The sequence below is a fragment of the Vigna angularis genome, chromosome 1, assembly GCF_016808095.1.
Source record: "Vigna angularis cultivar LongXiaoDou No.4 chromosome 1, ASM1680809v1, whole genome shotgun sequence".
In the NCBI taxonomy this organism is placed as follows: Eukaryota; Viridiplantae; Streptophyta; class Magnoliopsida; order Fabales; family Fabaceae; genus Vigna; species Vigna angularis.
The window spans coordinates 35,051,453-35,057,622 of record NC_068970.1 but is presented as its reverse complement, the minus strand read 5'-3'; positions in this window follow the sequence as shown (position 1 = coordinate 35,057,622).

The window sequence follows — 6,170 nt, the reverse complement described above, 5'->3', positions numbered from 1 at the left end:
AGATGGAATGTGTGAAAGTTCACCTTTTACAACTTCAGATGATATAACATTTACATTACCATTCACATTTATTGTTAGTTTGACTTGATGTAATCACTTTATGAAGATTTTACTACAAATAAGTTACATAGTAATTACTCTTTTGATGTGACATCCATCCCTTATTCCTACCATTATAATAAAAAACTTGCTAGACTTTTGAGTGCTTTCCTTTTTACCAAGTTAATCGAATTACTATCAGTTGAACAATTTTCAGCCACCATCATAATATTGGATGTGTAAAAGTAGTCAAAACTTTTAAAGAACTATAAGATTGTGTCTTGAATTTATTGACCTTTAAGATAGATGTTGGCAATGCTATAAGAAATGGATTCTACAATATTTATTTTCTGATAACTAATTTTATCTAATTAAGAAGATCTAGGTAGATTCATATAATATTAATACAAGGGGGATGACTTTGGCTTAGAACGGTATGCTTAAAGGTCTATAACATTGGATTCGAATGCAAATGTAGGTTTTTCAACATTTGAACCAAGTAAATGTTGCAAATGATGTAGAGGTAAAATTACACAAAAGCTTATAGGATGGTACTGCAAGAGGAATTTTTGAAGGCATTATAAGAAGATGACAATAAAAAAAAAAAAAAGGAGGTCAAAGCATATAGTGGTTGCATTTGTGATGTAGATCTGGGATGAAAATGAGTGTCGACAAGAGATCAATTAATAGGGTATCTTTAAAGGTGAAACAAAAATTAGGTAAAGAGATACCTTAGGCATTGGAGCAAGGTCTCTCAAAGGTTGTTATCATTATAGCACAACAATGGTAAGACTTCTTCAATGGTAAGTTAATTGGAAATAGTTTCTCTTTTGCTACAAAGTTAAAGGCAATAAGTGTTAAGTATCAATGCTTTAAGAATTTTGTTCTCTTGGGGTTCAAAATGGGTTATGATCAACTTTAATGGTAGGTGTGAGAAATATTATTGAATATGTTAGGGATTCTGAAAGGAATTCCTAACCAGCTCTCTCTCTATCTCAAACACCACAATCAAGAATTGAAAAAGAAAGAATAGTATGAATGGTATTCACAACAATGAATCAAGAATACACTGTATCTTAGGAGCTTAACCTCCTCCACCTGGTGTTAAGACCGATCTACACATACAAACTACTCAACTGACTAACTGAAACATTAAGGGTCCTAATATATAGGCCCTTTTCCCACCCCCTCACTTAACTGATTAGCAGTTAAGTGTTCTGTTTCCCCTTCCTCCTCTCATAGACTCTCCACATCCTAACATCACTTCTCCCCTGAAGATTAACCTTGTCCCCAAGGTTAAAGTCGGGAAACTGCTCCTGCATCACCACCCGATCCTCCCAAGTAGCGTTCTCCACTCCGTCATTCTGCCAGTCAATTAATACTTGCTTGCGGGGGTTTCCTTCATGTTGCTGAACCCATTTAGTGATCACCCTGCTTGGCCAACATGTGGGTTCATTTATTTGTAAGTCAGCTGGCAATTCTTTCTCCACTTGCTTCGTTCCTATTGCTAGTTTCAGTTGGGACACGTGGAACACGGGATGTATTCTAGCATTCTCTGGTAATTGTAGCTTAAACGCCACCTCTCATATCTTCTGAATTACCTTAAATGGACCATAGTATCGTGCTGCCAACTTTGGGTGTAATCTTACCGGCATAGAAGTTTGTCGGTGTAGCCTGATTTTTAAATGCACCAAATCGTCCACCTTGATGGATACTGGTCTCCTCTTACGATTGGTTTGCTTCACCATCATGTCTTGCACCCTCGCCAAATGGAAACGGAGTTGCTGCAAGGCTTCATCCCTCGTTTGCATCTCTTGCGCATCTGCCTCCACCATGATCTCCTCGGGGATGAATCTGGTTAGTGCTGGTGACGTCCTGCCATAAACTACTTCAAACGACGTACACTTGGCCGACCCTTGATAGCTGGTGTTATACCAGTACTCGGCCCAGGGAAGGATGGTACACCAGCTCTTTGGCTGCTCCGAACAGAAACAACGTAAATACCCCTCCAATACGCGATTAAGTGCCTCGGTCTGCCCATCGGTCTCGGGGTGGTATGCGGTACTCATCTAGAGACGGGTCCCCTGCAGCTTGAACATTTCTTTCCAAAAGATGTTGAGGAATAAAGGGTCGCGATCACTTACTATCATTTTTGGCACCCCATGCAACTTAACAACCTCCTTCACAAATGCTTCAGCTACGGTTTGCGTAGTGTATGGGTGTTTGAGAGGAAGGAAATGACCATATTTGCTTAAACGGTCCACTACCACGAGTATGGCGTCATTCCCTCTTGACTTCGGTAGTCTCACAATAAAATTCATACTGATGTCTTCCCAAATTGCTTGGGGAATCGGTAATGGTTGCAGCAGACCTTGGGGAGAAGCTGCAAGATACTTGTGCTGCTGGCACACTGGGCATCTAGCCACATACTCCATTACGCTCCTCTTCATCCCAAGCCAGAATAACGATTGGGCCATTCTCCTATAAGTTCGGTACACCCCCAAATGCCCCCTTGTCCGGGTAGTATGAAATTCAGCGAGCAGTTTTGGGATCCACTCCGATTTAGCTGCTAGGACCAGTCGGCCTTTTTAATGTAACCGCCCATGCTCCATCGTATACGCAGGGTGCATGTTCGGGTCCTTGGAAATGTCCTCCTTGATCTTCTGCAACTCGACGTCTTCCTCTACCTCCCTTATCACAACTTGGAAATCACGCCAGTACGGTCGCACTACTCCCATTAATTCAGCCTCCACCTCCTCTGCGTTTAGGTCACCCTCTTCAACCAGTTCTTCCCTTTCTCTACGTGATAACGCATCGGCTACCTTGTTCGTGGCCCCCGTTCGATATACTATGTCGAAGTCATAGCCAAACAACTTGGCTATCCAGTGTTATTGGGCCTACGTCATCACCCTCTGTTCCAGCAAGAACCGTAAGCTCTTCTGGTCTATATACACCACGAACTTCTACCCCAACAAATAGGATTGCCAGTGTTGCAAGCCACCGCCATGAGCTCTTTTTTGTATATTGATTTCCCCATATTCGCACCCGACAAAGCTTTGTTGTAATACGCTATCGGCCTCCTTCCCTGTGACAACACCGCCCCAAGTCCTCTGCCAGACGCGTCACACTCCACTGAGAACGGTTGCGTAAAGTCCGGCAATGCCAGCACCGGCGCCGTCGTCACAGCATTCTTCAGCCTCTCCATTGCTTCCCTGGCCGCCTCGGTCCACACAAAGTTTTCCTTTTTCAACATCTCTGTAAGGGGTTTCGCTATTTTCCCGTAGTCTCGAACGAACCTTCGATAATACCCTGTCAACCCCAAAAAACCCCGTAATGCCTTTAGTGTTTTGGGTTCTCCCCATGCGACGACCACCCCTACCTTTTCTATATCCATCTTGACCCCTTCCTCTATGATGACGTGCCCCAGATATCGGATTGACCTCTTCCCAAACTCACTCTTCTTTTTGTTGGCCACCCAGTTCTGTTGTTGTAGTCAGTCCATCACTTGCTTCACATGTTCCAGATGTGTTGCCCACGTCGTGCTGTAGATGAGAATGTCGTCAAAGAAGACGAGCACGAACCTCCGGAGGTATGGCCTGAATAGGTCATTCATGGCGTTTTAGAAAGTGGCGGGGGCATTGGTGAGGCCGAACGGCATCACCAAAAATTCGTAGTGCCCCGAGTGCGTTCGAAACGTCGTTTTCTGAACATCCGCTTTGCCCATCCGAATCTAGTGGTAACCGGCCTTGAGGTCCACCTTCGAGAAATATCATGCGCCTTGGAGCTCGTTTAGCAATTCTTCAATCACTGGGATCAGAAACTTGTTAGGGACGGTGGCCCTGTTGAACGCTCGGTAATCTAGACAAAACCGCCAGCTACCATCTTTTTTTTTAACGAAGATGACTGGGCTGGAGTAAGGGCTCACGCTCGACCTTATAACTCCTGCATGTAGCATTTCCGACACCTGTCGTTCAATCTCTGCCTTCATGACGTGTGGATAGCGGTAGGGGCGTACGTTTACAGGGTCTGTGCCTTCTTTTAAGATGATCTGATGCTCCTCCTTTCTATTAGGTGGCAAGCCCTGGGGTTCCCGAAATACCCTTGTATAATGCCCCATAATTTCCTCCAACTCCTCCTTCTGTTCTTTTGTGGTCTCTTCTTCCTCTCCCAGCTCACTCTCCACACTCCACACCAAGGTCCACGCGTCTATCTCGCTCAACTTCAACAATTTCTCCGGTTTGACCACCCTTCTCTCCAACGTCGGATCGCCCTTAATGACCACCCTTTCTCCGGCATGCTTGAATGCCATGGTTGAGTCTCGCCAGTTGAGTGTGATTTCACCAAGCTTGGCCAGCCATTCGACCCCTAGGATCATGTCAACCCCTCCTAACTCGAAAAGATAAAATCTCTCTTCGATTTCAACGCCCCCCATGCCTACTTTCACCTTTGGACAACACCCTCGGGTCCCCTTCTTATGGCCGTCTCCCAAGCTCACCTGGTAGCGTAGGGTGTACTCCTGTTCGAGCTTCAGCTCTTCCACCAACCACTTGCTTATGAACTTATGAATGGCACCGCTGTCAACCAGTACTAAGACGTTTCTTCCCTTGACTCTGCCCTGCAGTTTTAGCGTCTTCGGTTGAGTCAGCCCTCCGGCAAAAAACGCTGAAAGCTCCATGCATGGGCCTTCCATTTCAGCCTCGATCCCCTCCGTATCTTCTTCTTCATCTTCCGCGAGCAGCATCACTCTCAAACTCTTTTCCGGGCACTGATGGCCTGGGTGAAAGGCCCTCCACAGCGGAAACATCTCTCCTCCTCTCTTTGCTTTAAAAACTCTGGATAGGGCAGGTTGCGAAAGTTTCGTCCCCGGTTGTCTCCTCCGCCGAACCCGCCCCTTCTCTCCGATTCATTCCTCGACGCTCCATCTTGTCTCGCCGACCCCACAATCTCTGCCTAACGGCCCTCCCCGACATGCTCCTTGGCGTCTCGGTTCTTGCCACCACTACTCCACTGCTGGTGGATCGCCCCCATGAAGGCGGGTTCTTGGCCCCAGACCACCCTAGCAAACCTAGTCCCCGAAGCGCCTCCTCCACGCCGCGCGCGATCCTCACCGCCGTCATTAGGTCACGTGGGTCATGGGGCTTCAATTGACACCTCAACTTCTCGCGCAATCCCGCCAAAAAGTAACCCAGCAACTGCTTATCGGAAAACTCCTTCGTCTGTCCGGCTAACGCTTCAAACTCCCTCACGTACTCCTCTACAGTGGACGTTTGTCTGATCGCCGCCATTCTTTCAAAAATTCCGCCTCGGTGCCAACTCTCGAAACGGATTAACAACGCCTCCTTGAGGCCCTCCCAAGTTCTGTTACTCGCCTTATCCTTCCAAAACTTGAACCAATATCAGGCGCTTCCCTCCATGCTAATATGCGCCAGTTCAACCTTCTCCTCCTCTGCTACCTTTTGAATCTCGAAAAATTTCTCCGCCCTGCTGATCCAATTCAAGGGGTCGGTACCCTCGAAAATGGGTAATTCACCCGTCATCTCCAATTGGGTAAATTCCCCGATCTCTCCCCCTCACCATTTTTGTCCCCCTGATCAACGCGCTGGTTTCCACCATTATGGTTTATGGACCCTTGACTTCCATCGGAGCCTTCCTCGGTTTGCTTGTTGCGCACCCCCATCACCCTTATCAGTTCTTGAATGCCTTTGTGCATGGCAATAGATTCTTGCCGATTCGCTGTTGATTCCGCTTTCATCCCATCCACCGCCATCTCGATGTGCTCCAATCGCCCCTCAACAACGTTCATCCTTCCCTCCATAGCACCCTCTCTCCTCCGCATAGATCCGGCAGGTCGAACCACTTTGTTAGGGATTCTGAAAGGAATTCCTAACCAGCTCTCTCTATCTCAAACACCACAATCAAGAATTGGAAAAGAAAGAATAGTATGAATGGTATTCACAACAATGAATCAAGAATACACTGTATCTTAGGAGCTTAACCTCCTCCACCTGGTGCTAAGACCGGTCTACACATACAAACTACTCAATTGACTAACTGAAACATTAAGAGTCCTAATATATAGACCATTTTCCCGCCCCCTCACCTAACTGATTAGCAGTTAACTGTTCTGTTTC